The 18,620-nt window shown below is 43.2% G+C and overlaps 1 pseudogene; it reads right to left on the bottom strand.

The window, feature by feature from the left end:
- Positions 1–2,242: 2,242 nt before the first annotated feature.
- LOC134971192 (5S ribosomal RNA) lies at positions 2,243–2,361 on the bottom strand (annotated as a pseudogene).
- Positions 2,362–18,620: the final 16,259 nt, after the last annotated feature.

Raw genomic sequence — 18,620 nt, 5'->3', positions numbered from 1 at the left:
GGTCTCCTGAGGGATTTCCTCCCAGACCTGGACTAAAGCATCCGCCAACTCCTGGACAGTCTGTGGTGCAATGGAGCGAGACATGATGTCCCAGATGTGCTCAATTGGATTCAGGTCTGAGGAACGGGCGTGCCAGTCCATAGCATCAATGCCTTCATCTTGCAGGAATTGCTGACACACTCCAGCCACATGAGGTCTAGCATTGTCTTGCATTAGGAGGAACCCAGGGCCAACTGCACCAGCATATGGTCTCACAAGGGGTCTGAGGATCTCATCTCGGTACCTAATGGCAGTCAGGCTACCTCTGGCGAGCACATGGAGGGCTGTGCGGCCCCCCAAAGAAATGCCACCCCACACCATTACTGACCCACTGCCAAACCGGTTATGCTGGAGGATGTTGCAGGCAGCAGATCGTTCTCCTTGGCCTCTCCAGACTCTGTCATGTCTGTCACATGTGCTCAGTGAGAACCTGCTTTCATCTGTGAAGAGTACAGGGCGCCAGTGGCGAATTTGCCAATCTTGGTGTTCTCTGGCAAATGCCAAACGTCCTGCACGGTGTTGGGCTGTAAGCACAACCCCCACCTGTGGACGTCGGGCCCTTATACCACCCTCATGGAGTCTGTTTCTGATCGTTTGAGTAGACACATGCACATTTGTGGCTTGCTGGAGGTCATTTTGCAGGGCTCTGGCAGTGCTCCTCCTGTTCCTCCTTGCACAAAGGCGGAGGAAGCGGTCCTGCTACTGGGTTGTTGCCCTCCTACTGCCTCCTCCACGTCTCCTGATGTACTGGCCTGACTCCTGGTAGCACCTCCATGCTCTTGACAGCTGACAGACACAGCAAACCTTCTTGCCACAGCTCGCATTGATGTGCCATCCTGGATGAGCTGCACTACCTGAGCCACTTGTGTGGTTTGTAGACTCCGTCTCATGCTACCACTAGAGTAAAAGCACCGCCAGCTTTCAAAAGTGACCAAAACATCAGCCAGAAAGCATAGGATCTGAGAAGTGGTCTGTGGTCACCACCTACAGAACAACTCCTTTATTGGAGGTGTCTTGCTAATTGCCTATAATTTCCACCTGTTGTCTATTCCATTTGCACAACAGCATGTGAAATTGATTGTCAATCAGTGTTGCTTCCTAAGTGGACAGTTTGATTTCACAGAAGTGTGATTGACTTGGAGTTACATTGTGTTGTTTAAGTGTTCCCTTTATTTTTTTGAGTAGTGTACATTGAGGCCCCAGTCCAGCTATGCTTAATAGTGAGCCTGCATACACAGGGTGTGTTAGCTTGTGCATTCCATGGGTGTTAGTGCTGTTTACATACCTATAGGTGAAACAGACTATTCAACCTATGATGAGGATATATTGTGTGTGTATATATATATATGTGTGTGTGTATATATATATATATATATATATATATATACACACACCAAAAAAGTAGGCACTCCATAAATAGGCAATAACCACGGTGCCCTCCTCGTGGACATACACATGACAAGGTCCCCTGGTCAGGAACGTAGCAATCCCCCCAACTGCAGCACAGGGACCAGATGGCGCTCAATGGATTTTTTAAGCAGATGATGTATTTAAATGTGAAAAAGCATTCTATGACACTGACGTTTCAATGCCACGCAGGGCGTTTTTCTCAAGGTGAAATGCTGCAATGTGGCTTTGAAACGTCGGTGTCATTGAATACTTTTTCCCATTTAAATACATCATCTGATTCAAAAATTCATTGAGTGAGACTCTTTTGTGAGCACACTCTTTACTTTTAAATGATAATATAGATATTACATGGATCAATAAGGAGAAATCTAAGTATAAAATGTAACTTTTATTAGCATCATGGAATAAAAAGATATATAGTCGTCAAATAAGGTAACAATCCAATGTATAATGAAATTAGAAATTACAAAAATTATATTAATCCTCAATAACACAAATTTATGATATAAAGTAAATGAATGTTCAATTAGTAACAAGTCAGTGCTGAAATTAGCATAATCGGTCCCGATTGCATAAATATAGTAAAAATGCCATAAAAATGATAAATCAAATGTAAATCTTCCAGATAATACTTGGGCTGCCGGAACAGGCTGGCCCTGTATCCGTCCAAAATCAAAGTGTATTCAAGTGATAATTTTCACACTATTTAAACAGGGGATAGAGCAGATAGGAAAAAGATAGCAGTGTGAATCTGCTGTCAGTGTTAGACTCTGAGCGTAACGGACCAATGTGAGCTCTACAACACCTGGTATTCCTCAATGGTCGCCCACTAGAGTACTAACCCAGCCCGACACTGATTAGCTTCCAAGATCGGACGGCTTCGGGCGTTTCCAGTGTGGTATGATAGTAGAGGATTGCGAATGATGGCAAGGGCTCTGGAATCACTGATGAGAGTTCACTAAATGTATAGTATGAAGAAAAAGGTGGATCTGCTGCCAATGTTAGACAGGGATAGACAAGGAAAATCCCTGAATCAATGGTGAGAGTCCACGAAAAGAGATATAAAGAATGAAACAGATAATTGTGCTAAAAAGATATTAATTCCCCACCAAAGTTTTCACAGTGATAAATGCATATCAATTTTGGAAAATATATCAAATAAGATTTTTTATATAAACAAACATGAACAGGTACCAATGATAGGTAATGATGAAATTCTTCACACACATGCAAGGAACATAGTATCAGGATTTGAAATGTAACAACAATGTTGCCAGTGCTCCGTGATTGAGCCCAGAAGAAGAAAGATACTTTATCAATGTTACGGATACTCGGTCACAAAAGACCATATGATCTACTCATGTGTATACCTTGTAAATCTTATCGTAGTCAAAAATGCCTTATGGCCTCCCATAAGTAAATGGTTGTGGAATATTCAGTATAATAGCTATCATTGCATTTAATAACACCGTATTCACTGGAAAAGTAATATATAAGGAGATGGTTAAATGTGTATTAACACAAGAATCTTAAATCTAACTTATGAAAGTAATTTAAGAAAGAAAAAGGGGTGGTTTTGGGTGGGGGTATCGATTGGCACTGCCCAAATATACCCAGTGAAATAATGCACGTTGTCACTAGGTCTATAGGGGAAAATCAATTAAATAAATTAAATTAGATGAAATGAATTGCACTGCCAAGGTTAAATCAACAAATGATAAGATATTACCCGCAGGGTAGTCAAAGGGGAAGGGTCCCAGATGTAGGTGACGGTCCTGATATGAGGTGAGGTGAAGAGTCCCCATATAATATAGCCACACTCCAGAAAATGCGACACGTGTACCGGACAGTCTCAAGGATGGTAAGTAAGCACCCAAATTAAGCGGCGTGGTATAAAAGATGTCCACGCACCGCAGAGAGTCTCACAAGCGTGGTAATAGGCATCCACAATCGGGCGGTGAGGCTCGTGCAGCCGTAATACCAGGATACAGTATTACCGTTGAGATCAGGTCGTAATCCGTAGACAATCCTGGTGATGGGATGATGTAACTCGGCGGGGCTGGTACGGACACTGGGCAGCGAGGCGGCGGCTGGTTGTAGTGGATGTATGGCATTCAATAGCAAAAAGGGACAAACGATGAGCACACGGAAAACGCGTTTCACCCGTAACACGGGCTTGATCACTTCCTGTTACGGACTGCGTCAATGCTGGCTATATATGAGCCGGTTCTCTAATCAATTGTACCACATGTAAATCACTGCAGCTGAGGCAGATAAGTAGATGGGATCCTTTTCAGCTGTGATCCATGAGTAGCTTACAGCCTCATAGATTGTGTGATATTTTCAGTTCGCAGTCGGACTCAGCAGACAAAAAGCCAGCAGGTGATGCCACATCGGAAGGAATATAAAAGTAAAAACAAGAATAGTTAATATATTAAAAAATAAGAATAAAAATAAGAATAAAAATAAAAATAATAAACGTCACAGCCAAGACATGACAGAGTAAGACCTAACAAATATTTCTATTAGAAAATTGGGACCCTTTGTTACAGATCACCGTAGCTTAATGATGGTGCCAAAAATAGCAATATTACGAATTTGGAAAGTAAAAAGTCTAAGGCAATGGGTCTCAAACGCACTGAATCAACAATACTTATAAATCAAGAGTCTACTAGATAACCAGTATGAGGTGTAAATATATAAGTAACATAACATAATAGGTCATGTGAATGATCTAAATTAATTGATTAGTAAATTAATTAATCAGAAATTAAATAAATGAAAATAAAATATGAAATATTAATGGATCTAAAGCATATAAACATGTAGAAAATGCGAAAGAGAAAAAGAAATATGAAAGAGAAAAAAATAATAATATATATATATATATATATACAGATACTCAACCTGAATATATATACACATATACATACACATATATATATTGTGTACTGGAAAGATATCAGCGCCACGGATGCAGTATCTTATGTGCGACAACTAGAATGGGAACACTACAAGTAGTGTACAAAAACCGCTTATTGCATTTGCACTCCCTATTTATATATCAGGGTGTCAGCTCATTACCTCAAATGGATATAGGTATTGGTACTGTTACCTATAGATAATGGTTATGTGGACAGGGGATGAGGTAGTGGAGAGCGACCAATGGTGCCAATAGATTGCTAAAAGCAGTATATGTTATAAAAAATATATAAATTTATTGTAGTGGAACGCACTATACAAAATACTGGTTATAAAAACATGATTATAAAAACATATAAGTTCATAAAAAGAGTATATATGTGACCTAAGAGTATCACTCTTTTTTTTAAAAAAGAGGAATCAGAAAAATAGCTTAGCTTTGTGGTGAGGTATTCCTTGATCTAACCTCACCACAAAGCTAAGCTATTTTTCTGATTCCTCTTTTTTTAAAAAAAGTTTTGAAAGCCTATATTCCCGTGTGCCTTTTTAACCTGTTTAGTATCTTGTACCTTCTGTACTGGAGTGATACTCTTAGGTTTTTAAATAACACATAGGGTTTTATGCTACCATGCTTTTTTCCTTTTATTCCCCAAAAAATTTCTAAATACCATTTTTTAATTTTCTTTTATCTCACTGATTTTCGTATGGGTCACATATATACTCTTTTTATGAACTTATATGTTTTTATAATCATGTTTTTATAACCAGTATTTTGTATAGTGCGTTCCACTACAATAAATTTATATATTTTTTATAACATATACTGCTTTTAGCAATCTATTGGCACCATTGGTCGCTCTCCACTACCTCATCCCCTGTCCACATACACACATATATATATATATATATATATATATATATACTGTATATATATATATATATATATATCATTGGAGATCCGCACTCACATCAAAAACTACATAAATACATGTTCTGGGTGCACCCAGTGGAACTGACAAAGTCAGCCACAAATACAAAACGAGGGTTCCACACAGGTGGAAGGGGCACTCACAGTTAAATAACACATACAATTGAATTGCATAAAACATTAATAGTTTAATAGTTGGATATTCAGTTGCACCAACTCGCCCTTGATCGACGTTTCGACCCCATGACTGGGTCTTTTTCAAGATAGGCAGGTTCGGTGTAAGTTCAAATGATTATTAAAGATGTATACATAATAACATCAGTAGAGATCTAGGAAAGAGAAAAAAAAAAAACATAAGACCACACTTAAAGCCTCCCAGGCCCCATTGTTGCGCGTTAACCATATATTAAATTGCACACAGCACACTTCACAGTGCATTCATCAAATAAACCTTAAGCCCAGTGGGTAACAACATGCTACGGTGACCACCAACGTGAATCCAATTGACAAAGAAAGGCTTACATAGACAAATCACTCTAAGGGAGATGTCCTAACAACATTTATCCATTCAGCTGGTGTACAGCTCAAGCACCTAAAAGACAATATGAGCCATATGTCAATACGTAGACAAATAAACAAATAAACGGACCCAGTGCTGATTAACACAAAAGACAAGTAGACATGTACAAATACATACTCCAGCAACTATGCCTCCACAGGTAAATGTATGTAAGTTTCTTAACCTGTTGTTCACGTAATTGTCTCCCTATAAACAAGAATGGAAAGTGAAACTAGAAACTATAGGCATAAGCTGATATAATATGTGAGTGTAGTAAACACTAACTACTCACTGTATACCAGCAATCATTCGAGTAGGTTAGCCACTTAGTAAATTTCACAGCACATCAAAAACGGTCACTGAAATAGAGTATGCAATCCAAATATCAGTCGCCTGCAGTATAACCTTAAAGGCAGAGGTAATAACCAATAAGTGGTGAGTACTTACACAACTATGTTCACACAGTCACAAGGCACCTGGTTCTACACACGCTGTCTAAACGCCGGGGAATATAACCCTGGACGACCGGAAGTGAACACAACGTCACTTCCGCTCCATAATTTAGTCACAAAGTTACCGCATAGTCTAAATCCACTTAACTACCCACACAAGTACATAGACTCCCCACCTGCGGGTGATAATACTTACGGGCCTGAAACCTAATACTATCGCCGCTACACACCGCGGTCCGGGACGTTCACTGCGTCTCACGGACCGGAAGCGCATCTGATAACACTGTCCACAACGCGTCATGCGTTCCATATACCGGAAGCGTGCGTTCCAACGGGTAATGGTGAGACGCACCGCTGCCTATAATGAACACTCGCCTCACTCTCTCACTGCATCATCAAAGTGAAGCCACAGATATTCACTACTAACCAAGTTGGAAGGTCCTGAGCATTATATCCACTGGGCTAGCAATTGACTCGGAATTAAATGAATAAATAACTAGTGAATAAATAACATACATAAATATATGTATGTTTATCTAATAGGGTATTCAAAAACATCATGCAACAATGGAACCTGGGGGCTTATAGCAGCGCAACATACACATTGGTCCAGCCCACCTGTCCAAATCTCCAACATTAGAGTAATTATTACATATAATCATACAGTTCAAACACATGGTTGTCTGAACATACATCACACATATACATTTTTTAAAACAAAAAATATAAAAATAATACATATAAACATATAGAGAATTACCCTCCATACCCCCATAGTTATGTCTGGTGATCATATTAACAAAATACAAAAATCCATATGGGACAAAACAACCCCAAAACAGTAGTATGTTACAGACCAGTGCATATTCCCGGAGGTATGACTATAAGATAATGTATACCCTAAATCAGATTAAACATTGTACCAGATTAGTGAAACAATACATAAATGTAATATACTCGCACTTATCAATATAAATATAATGTTGAAGATAGGAACAGGGGCAGGACCTCACAGTCCAGTCCAGGAGACAACAAGTCACCTAGCCAGACCATATCATTTGACCGAAGATCCCCCTAGTAACAGGGACACCTTCAACCAATAAACATAAACATAAAGGCAAAAGAGCATATTTTACAAACCAAAGCATCAACAAATCATCAGGGAGGTATCAATTGTAAACTCTGGTTATGCACAGCTTCAGGGACATATCAGCCAGAAGTGACCCCAATAAGGGGCCATTTACCGTTTGATGAAAAGATTCAATGGGTTATATTCGTTCATTCCCTTGGGGGCAACCGTATCCAGGGTATAGATCCAATAACTCTCGCGCTGCTTGAGTGCGAGCGTTCTGTCACCCCCACCCTGTATGGGTGGGACCCATTCTATCAGTTTGCATCTCATGCTTGACACCTGATGTTTGTTTTCAACACAATGTCGGGTTACTGGTTTATCAGTACTTCCGGTTTCAAAAGCTGCACGTATAGAAGTGCGGTGATTGGCCATTCGATCTCTAAAAGACCTAGTGGTAAGCCCCACATAGTACAAACCACAGGGACAGATAAGTATATAGATAACATAGTCTAAACGACAATGTAAGTGGTATGTAATTCGTATTTTATTCCCTGTCTGGGGATGCATAACAGTGGGACCCGTCACCATCGACCTACAGGTCACACAACCCCCGCAAGAGAAACATCCAGGTTTTTGTTTCATAATAAAGGTCTTATCAGGAGTCTCTTCTGGGAACACAGTGGGGCGCATCAGAAGCTGTTTTAAATTCGGTCCCCTATCAAACGCCATCATCGGTGTCGGCATATTTGTGAATGGTAGTGTAGTGTCAGAAGTCACAATAGGCCAATGCTTGTTGATCGATTTCCGAATACAGCCAGACATCCCATTAAATGTGGTAGAGAATGTCATCCTGCCAGTATTAGCTCTTCTAGCCCTAACTTCTCCCTTGAATATCCTAGTGGCTTTCCTCAAGCATCCCTTAAGGATCCTGCGTTTATAGCCACGTTCAATAAATCTGGCCGTCATCTCGGTGATTTGTGTATCCATTGCCTCTGTCTCAGAGTTTATACGCATAACCCTGAGGTATTGAGATACCGGCAAGTTATCTTTTAACGATGAAGGGTGATGGCTATTGGCCAAAAGTGTGGTATTACGGTCAGTGGCCTTCCGAAAGAGGGTAGTAACTGATCTCCTCTCTCTAACTATTACCCTAATGTCAAGAAAACAAATCTCATTGGTCGATACTGTGTATGTGAACCTGACCGGAGATGCCAGCTGATTCAAATCCTCCACCATATTGACAAAAGTCTGCTCAGAACCTGCCCATAGTATAAATACATCGTCAATAAATCGTTTATATAGACGTATGAATTTACCGTACTTCGGATAAATATTGGTTTCCTCATATTGCGCCATATATAGGTTGGCATAGGACGGGGCCAGATTTGAGCCCATGGCCGTCCCTGATTTCTGCATAAAGAATAAATCCTTATAGGAAAAATGATTTAAGCTTAAGACCAGCTTAACCAACTCCAAAATATATTCAATGGGTTGTTTAAGATTAACTGACTTCTGTAAGGCCGTTGCCACCGCCTCAAGACCCTGGTCATGCGGAATAATTGTATATAAAGAACATACGTCCATGGTGGCCAATACTAATGGTTCGTCTAACAGAGTGATATTCCGGATAAGTTCAAGAAAATCATTAGAGTCCCGAATATGACTCCTGTTGTCCAATACTATGGGTTGGAGTATACTGTCGATGTAGATAGCTAATGGCTGAAGCACAGACCCTTCTGCCGCTATGATCGGCCTCCCCGGAGGTTTATCAAGGGTTTTATGCACCTTTGGTAGGGTGTAGATAATAGGACATTTCGGGTAATCAACCGTGAGATAGGCGTATAACTCCTGATCCAACCAACCACTTTCAAATCCACGTGTCAGAGACCCATCAACCTGAGATTTAATCTCTTTCACCGGATTGGAATCTAATTTGAGATATGTGTTAGAATCAGATAACTGTGACAGAATTTCCCTGTCATAGTCAGTCCAGTTCTGGACCACCACTGCTCCTCCCTTATCCGCCGGGCGGATAACTATAAAGGGATTATCTCGTAATTTCTTCAATGCATTACGTTCATCAGTGGATAGGTTGTCATACATTTTAGGTACCTGACAATTATTGATTTTTTTTTTCTCTTTCCTAGATCTCTACTGATGTTATTATGTATACATCTTTAATAATCATTTGAACTTACACCGAACCGGCCTATCTTGAAAAAGACCCAGTCATGGGGTCGAAACGTCGATCAAGGGCGAGTTGGTGCAACTGAATATCCAACTATTAAACTATTAATGTTTTATGCAATTCAATTGTATGTGTTATTTAACTGTGAGTGCCCCTTCCACCTGTGTGGAACCCTCGTTTTATATATATATATATATATATATACACATATATATACATACATATACATATGCACACGGGGAAACCTAGACAGGAGTTGTAGTCCACACATCATGTAGAAAAATAAGATGAACGTACACAGTGGAGGGTATAGATAAAGCATGTTCACCTACAAGATTGATAGATAGGTGAATTTAGAAGTGGGGACAACCTGTGGACATTACATATATGAGTCCCACACAACTATGTGAAGGTGGAAAACGTGATATCAGTAATTGATAAAAATAACAAATAATAACAAACACGAATAAGTAATATAATTGTGAAGACAATAATCTGGTGATAATAATGTCCTGTAGGACATAGGTCCTAAATAAAGAAGGTGAGAACAGGAAGTAGAGGGGGGGGAAAAAGGGGGGGGAGGGAGGGGGGGGTTTATTTAGGTGGGGACTGATTGAAGGAGCCGTGATAACACTATTAGAAGGGGTAAATGAAATAAAAAAATGTATATGTTTAAATAGTGTAAAAATTATCACTTGAATACACTTTGATTTTGGACGGATACAGGGCCAGCCTGTTCCGGCAGCCCAAGTATTATCTGGAAGATTTACATTTGATTTATCATTTTTATGGCATTTTTACTATATTTATGCAATTGGGACCGATTATGCTAATTTCAGCACTGACTTGTTACTAATTGAACATTCATTTACTTTATATCATAAGTTTGTGTTATTGAGGATTAATATAATTACATTGGATTGTTACCTTATTTGACGACTATATATCTTTTTATTCCATGATGCTAATAAAAGTTACATTTTATACTTAGATTTATCCGTATTGATCCATGTAATATCTATATTATCATTTAAAAGTAAAGAGTGCGCCCACAAAAGAGTCTCTCTTTTTTTCTTCACTGTTTTTGTTAGCAGCCCCATTGACTCTGGGTGCACCGCCAAATTATAACTGGAAAACGTTGTTTTCTCTATAACTGTTAATTTTGGTTTATTAGATTTATTTACCATATTTTCTACACACCGTTGCGGTATCTATCTAAATACAAGTACTCTTCTACAATACCACCAGTTTCCAAGGAACCATCTGTTGGTCAGTTCCTGTTCCCTTTTGCACCACTCTGCAACTGGGTGTAAGTCAAAGACATTCCATCTCCTTAGTCTATCCAGACGTATACCTATTATACCACACCCAGTACCATCTGCATCTCTGCTGTAGTAACAGGAACTGTGTATTGCAAATCCTTTTATCATTTCTCATGTTGCTGTTGATGTACCACCTGAACAGTGCTTGAAATAAACTTTTTAAACTTTACCTCTGTTGTCGTGGTCACACCTTCGGGCCGGGATTCTGTATGTCCAAGAGTCCTACATTACCACCCAGGTTTCACTATACCTCTGCCCTGCAACTGAGGCTTCCTCCTGTCAGCTCCAGCCCTCAGTTGTGACAATCAGGAAGTAACTTTCAGCCAAAAAGGGGATGAAGAAGGTAAGTCACATACCTCAGAGGATGGATTTCGTCATCCAAACCTTGTCCGCTGTTTTCAGTTCGAGAATCATAAACGGGTAAAAGTACTTTTTCAAGTCAATACACCATTCAGAGGAGTGAATGGGCTCTACACCCAGAGATCTTCCGGAATCTAGAAAACAAGTGGTGCGTGCTAGAGATGTACAGATGGGTCCACGGTTATCTTTACTATTTTCTGCGCCTAGGCAGAACATGACTTATTAGCATAAACCCTTCATCTATTGTTCTCAACTGCAATACAATACAGAGAACAATACAGCAGAGGATTAAGTAATTACAGCAGGGGATTAAATCCGAATGGCCAGTCTCAGTTAATCCTATTAAAGGTCAAGATAAATGTGGACCCATCTGTATCTCAGAACGTCTAGGTTGAACAACAAAGTACTCACATATGGGTCAAGAACAAAGGATCCCAGGGCGATCGTTGTGGATGCCTTATCGGTGAGATAGGACCTTCATCTGGCAGATGGGTTTTCCTCTAAATACCCTATTACCCAGGGTGGCGAATAAGTTTAAACAGGAAGAATGGCAGAGAATGGCAATGGATGCTCTACTTCTGCTTCCTCAACGTCCAGACCTACTAATGCAGGGTACTGGTTATCACAGACATGTGGGTCAGCTGTCTTTGACATGTGGCCCTCAGGTCAAGAGGATACTTTCAGACAGTTTCAGTGCAAGGAAACCTTTCTTAGCTCGCATATATCACCAAATATGGCAAGCCTATATTTTTTGGTACAGTGAAAAGAAAACCTACAGCCACACCACACTTGATATGCCCAATCTCACCAGATCTGGGAAGCTATGCAGTGTTGGGCCTGGTGAGTACTTTGATGGGAAAACATCTGCAAACACCAGTTGCTGTAGGTGAATGGCCCCAAGAAATTTTTCAGGGTCATAGCATTCCTACAGGAATGAATGGCTTCCTTGAGAGAAGCAAGGGTCGGCATTGACTGTAGAGTTCCAAAAGTAAATAACCAATTTACAGGATGTGCGTTTTTCCCCCCCCCAGGTTATGGTTGTTTTTCCTACAGTGCCATGTGACTTGGTTAGTCCTGAAAATCCTGCAAGGTGCCCCATTTGAACCACTTAAAAATATGGATTACAAATGGTTGACAGCTAAAGTGTCTTTCTACTGACTGAGTCGTCAGTTAGAAGAATATCAGACTTAGGGATTGTCATATTGTTCCCCAGTTCTGATTGTTTATCCAAAGAAAGTAGTTCGCATTACTCCTGAGGAAACCACCGAAAGCAAAGGCGAGGAAACGCGTTGAGACTGTATCTGCACGGATCCGGTACCTTACTACACTCGGTGGGACATAAAACCAACGGACCTCTGGTGCGGCAGGACCCCAAGAAGGAAGTGAATCCAGCACCATCTGCAGGTGCATGGGGGAGACCATTACACAGTAAGCCGACCGAGGCGCCTAATGCCCACAATAGAGTGAATATAGCCTAAGCCGAAAGGGCTATACACTCAGCTATGGGTGTTTGTTGATGCACAACAACTTTAGTGTATTAAATGAAACTGCATTGACTGTGATCACAATATATCAATTGCAGTTCTAAGCATGGATATTGCTGGCCATTTCAATGACTAACACTTAGTTATGCATGTGATAAAGTCCTACTACTAATAGCTGTGGACATAGCTCTGATTTAAAACAGTTGCTGACTGCTATTGATCTCTGAGTTCATTGGGACTGTGTCTTTTGAGAGATGGATGGCTATTGAGCCAAATACGATTGCCACTAAGGACTATACCAATTGCTAATATATATTCCATCAGTGATCTATTAATTACTAATTGTGGACTGATTATTTCACAAATCTCCCTTGGAACTGAGATAATTTTATGGTATTGGATACTGGTAGCTTAGGCTTGTATGTTATTAATTGATCACCGAGGGTACTTGGTGTTTTATTTATTTTTAACACCGGCCGTGTGTATGTAATTGTATGTTATATGTTTTTTGTATGTGATATTAAATTCATTAAATATACATTCTGATTGTACAGCACTTCAATTATTTTGTGTGAATAGTTCGCAGAACTAGATCTGGGTATCTGCTTAAGGTGATGACTAACTTACACCTTAGCAAAAGGAAATATTGTCCCGGCCGTTTAGAGTTTGGACTTTTTCTGCAGGAGATGCATCGCTGGATGTGATCCGTGCATTAAGGATCTACGTAGATGGTACCAGTGTCAACAGAGAAGCATATTCTCTTTTTATTTTTCTATGGATTTCATAAGAAAGGATGACTTGGCAAGATAACTTTAAATGACGAAGCATATTTTCAAGCTGATCTCCCTGTTCCAGCTAAAGTCTCAGTTCACTCTACTCGTAGGGTAGGTCCATGGGCAGCACAATGTGGTGCTTAAACAGAACAGATATGTAAGGCAGCCATATGGTCTTCTGTTTACACATTTTTTTAAGACATTAGGCCTTGGATACCTTTGCCTCTCACGATGCTGAATTTGGGCGAAGGATTCTCCTGAGCATCAGGAGTGTCCCCACCACTAAACTGCTTTGGGAAATCCCATTGTTATCCTGTGGATAACCTGTGGACCCTGCCAGAGAAATATACGTTATGGTAAGGACTTACCGTTGATAACGGTATTTCCACAGGGATCCCACCCTGACACACCTGATTTGAGGATCCTTTTTACTCGCTAAACCTCTTCCTTCTGGCACGGAAGGGTGTGAATGTGTGTTCTTCTTGCCTGATTAGGGTTCTACATAATGCTCCTTCCTGCCTTGAGATTTGGAATACAACTGATTTGACTGAGCCATCTATGGGATCTATGGACGGGCCCGTTGCATGCTGGGAGGCCGGAAAGCTTTGACTGATTGGTGCAAATCCGCTGTCGCTCCATCATATCCCATTGTTATACTGTGGAACCTGTGGACTTAGGAGAAATACCGTTATCAACGGTAAGTTCTTACCATAATGTATATTTCTCGCAGGATCAGGTTTACTGTCCAGCATGCGTATTCTATGGCAGGCTTGCCGTGTCCAACATCTGTTAAGGCCCACTCTACTCGGAAAGTGGGTACTTCCTGGGCGGCTGCCCGGGGTGTCTCGGCTTTACAATTTTGCAGAGAGGCTACTTGGTCAGGATCAAACACGTTTGCTAAGTTCTACAAGTTCGATACTTTGGCCTCTGAGGACCAAAAGTTTGGTCAGTCGGTTCTGCAGGAGCCTCCGCGCTCTCCCTCCCGTACTGGGAGCTTTGGAACATCCCTATGGTACTAATGTGGACCCCAGCATCCTCTTGGACGTCAGAGAAAATAGGATTTTAATTACCTACAGGTAAATTCTTTTCTCATAGTCCATAGGGGATGCTGGTTACTTGGTTAAGTACTGTTGTTCAGCTGTTGCTGAATTGTTTCAAGCTGGTTAGCTTGGCTTTCTGTTGTTATGTATGAGCCTGTGTGAATCTCACCACTGTCTGTGTATATCCTTCTCTCGAAGTATGTCTGTCTCCTCGGGCATAGTTTCTAGACTGAGTCTGGTGGGAGGGGCATAGAGGGAGGAGCCAGCCCACACTATTAAACTCTTAAAGTGCCCATGACTCCCAAGGGACCCGTCTATACCCCATGGTACTAATGTGGACTCCAGCATCCTCTACGGACTACGATAAAAGGATTTACCGGTAGGTAATTAAAATTCTTCTATATGTGGGTGGCCTGGCTGCTGTGGAGGGTAGCTGTGCATCTCCCCAGCTCCTGCAAGCATTGCTTTTATTTAACCTTTTATACCCCCCCAACTGATGCCTGACTTTTCCAGACTCCCCTCAGTGGCTACAGCTACCCTGCTGCTGGTGTTTGGGGGGACCCGCGGAGTCGGGGAGCACTTTTAAGTGCTCCTGCGGATTGCGGCCTTCCTCCCAGAGTGAAGCCGGGGCCTGGAGTTGGGAGGCGGCCTGGACTGGCCGTTGGGAAGTGGAGCCTTGCCGTGGACTGACCCCCGGTGGTCCCCCTGAGCATACTGCCGCCCTGCTCGGACCCGCTGTGCCCTCGCCGGTGGATGGAGAGTCGTGCCCAGACGTGCGGGTGAGTCAGCTCCGTGCTCGGAGCTTCCCTGCCAGCCGCCGCGCCCGCTGTTCTCCAGAGCCGCTGAAGCCGCCGGGCCGCTGGACGCACCTTACCTCCCTTGCCTCCTACGTCCTCCTTGTAACCTGGGTCACGGGGAGCCGTGCGGCCGGCTGCCTGGGCTACACGGGTTGCTGCACTGGGGTCCGCTCTCCTCCCGCTCCCCTGTGCTGCGGACAGGAGGCCTACTGACGGCCGCCAGACAGGGGCCTAGATTAAACCCCCGGGCCGGCGCGCACTTCCGGGCCGCAGGAGGGAATCACGCACCCCTCCCCTGCCCTCTGGAGCTCTACCCATCAAGGGACCAGCTAGGGGAGCGTCTCCTGCCGCTGCCGACTTCTGCTGGGGCCGCCGGGGATTGGTGGAGCTGCAGGGGGCCCGGCGACCATCTTGGAGGGAGCCCTCGGCCGGCGCCGGGACCCAGGGGTGCACGGAGGGGACTGTGGGTCCGCAGCGGAACACCTGGGAGCTACATCTCCAACGGGGGGTAAGTGAGCTGCTGCCATAAGACCTCAGTGGCACCCCCTCACTACATTACATTACGGTTCAGCCTCTGCCCCCCCTCGTGACAGGACATCATTGCTGGTCCCTGCCTCTGCACGCACCGACCCCATATGCCGGTCTGATCGCTTCCAGGGGGTTGCGGAGTTGCCATTGGCTCCTGACATCACACGCCGGTTGCTGGATACTTCGTCCGGCTTCGCCCTGACCCCGGTGACACCGGCTCTTGTCCCCGGCGGGACTCCACTGGCACCTGACTTGCTTTGATGACCCCACTGCCTGGCCTGCTTTAATACCCGGGACTCTGACTCCCCTATCCGCAACGGCGGAAGTGCCCTTGACTAGGGGACTCCCTTCTACCTCTGACGTGGAGTCCTCACTGCCGGCATTCCGGCCATACCAGCCCCCGGCGCTATGACCACCTGAAAGTGAGGAGTGTGGTCCCCCCCTGGGTGTCCCCCCCCCCCTTTTTTTTTGACTCCCTGTCTTCCCTGATGGATCATATTTCATAGTATAATACCCTACACTGGTCCGATCCACATGCAGAAATCTTCGTCCAAGACTCCTAAACAAGGGGGTGCTGATATCTCTCAACATTTTACCAGGGGCACCAAGAACACCCAACATAGGGGTCTCCCCTCCCCTCCTCACTATTCTATGGATAACTCCATCACACCGCCTTCGGCTCCGTCCACTAAGGATGATATCTTAGCTCTCCGCTCCCTTATTACGGACTTTAAGGACTCCCTGGAGTCCAAACTGGACAAGGCGGTGGCCTCCATTAAGATGGACATCTCATCCCTCGCTTCTAGAGCCTCTAAAATGGAATCTCGTTAGGACCACTTCCAGAAAGCTCTAAACGATACAGGTCGTGACCTGGACCACATTGTCTCAGAACTGTCTGAACTTCGTACTAAAAACGAGGATCTTGAGAACCGCGAATGCAGATCCAATCTACGCATTCGCAACATCCCTGAATCCGTCAGTATGGATAACCTTGAACCCTATCTTCACAACCTCTTCTCCTTTCTGATACCGGACCTGGGGGATGTACAGTTTCCTCTAGAGAGGGCTCATCGCGCCCTCCGTCCTAAGCCTAGGGATGGTGAGCCTCCTCGCAATGTGGTCCTCCGCTTTCTCAAGTTTAAAGATAAAGAAAGGGTCCTCAACTCTACTCGTGGAAAGTCTCATGTACTCTTCAATTCATCTAAACTTCAGTTCTTCCAAGATTTGGCCCCTCTAACCATAGCTAAACGGAGGGAACTCCGTGATCTAACAAAGGCACTACGGGACAGGAACATCCGATACCGATGGGGTTTCCCCTTTAACCTAATTGTTGACCTTCAGGGAAAAACAGTCATCATCAGAGATCCCCGTGAGGGCAAGGACTTGCTTTCGCATATAGAAGAAGCTGGGGCAGACCACTCAACTTAAAATTTCATTATGCGTTGGGATGGATGTTTTCCTATGAGCCCCTCTTCCTTTCCGTTGATAAATACATCAGCCCTTGGAAAAACTGCGCCACTATGCTCACTTCCCCCCTCAGACGTTTGTATAACTTTTCATTGACTGTTTGTTGTCGGGGGATTACCCCTTGCTATACGACTGTAAGGACTTCAATGTTATGTTCACGTACTGCATATGTCCACCCCTCCCCCCATCCACCCCCTTTTTTTTTTTTTACCCCTCCCCCCCCCCCCCCTCTCCCTACCCCATGATACCTTATGTTCTTTTTCTGGAATTGTCTCAAGGTCACTCTTTGTAGCAGTTCAAACTTACTAAACTCAATATGTTTACAGTAGCCTAGGTAGCCAAATTTCGGTTTCTAGCAATCACCCCTAGCCTCGCATGCCACTTCTAGCCACGGTTTGACTTTAACGTCCCCTGATGCTGCATTTTACCTCCCGTTGTTAGTTTGTTCCCAGTTCAGGGAATCAATGATTCTCTTAGTTGTTCACAGTAACATTTATAGCTTCATGCATTATTAGGTATTTTCTCTTCCGCTGTCCTAACGTTTACAAGTTCTATTTGTTTTAGGTTGTGGCGTGGTCCTCGGGCACAGGGGCCTCACATATTTAGCAAGCTTCTCTGTTGGCTTTCTCCAAGACTCCACATGCCGCACTGTGGGCCCCCTGTGCCTGTCGCCCCTACCGGTTTTAACAAGTGTGTATCTTTGTACTCCGTAAAAGTTACTGGTATCTCCAGATGATAATTACTCAATGTATTTTCTGGTGATGATTGTTTTCCCCCCCACACTTTTTTTTTCTCTCTCTTTCCCTCCCCCTTGTCTCTCTCCCTTTATCCCCCTCACCCAGGGGACACCGATCAACCTCTTGTCTCCTACACACTAGTGTCCATTTTGTTTAACGCATTATCCCTTCTCTTCTTGGGTTGTGCGTATACTACCTGTTCTCCTCCCTGCATGTGATATTTCTCTACTCATTTAGATCTCCACCACCCCCCAATTATATTTATTTTTTATTCCCTTTTGGCGACTCGGAACTTTGGTTCCCTCGCCTTTCTGGACCACTAAGTCCTAATTACAGGAGTACCAATCCCCTTTGTATTGAGTAACCTGCTCTTCCCCTTTTTCTTACCCGTCTCTGTTTTGCTCAATCCGAATTGGGTACTCTGCTCCTTTAACACCCCCCCTCTTTTCTTTTTTTTTTTCTTTTCTCTTTTCTTTCTCTCCTTTTCTAAACTCTCTCTCTTGAGCAAGTCGGCTCCTTTCCTCTGTTCCCCCTTTTCAATA

The sequence above is a fragment of the Pseudophryne corroboree genome, chromosome 11 (assembly GCF_028390025.1).
Source record: "Pseudophryne corroboree isolate aPseCor3 chromosome 11, aPseCor3.hap2, whole genome shotgun sequence".
Lineage (NCBI taxonomy): Eukaryota > Metazoa > Chordata > Amphibia > Anura > Myobatrachidae > Pseudophryne > Pseudophryne corroboree.
This window is presented reverse-complemented; position numbering and strand designations above follow the sequence as displayed.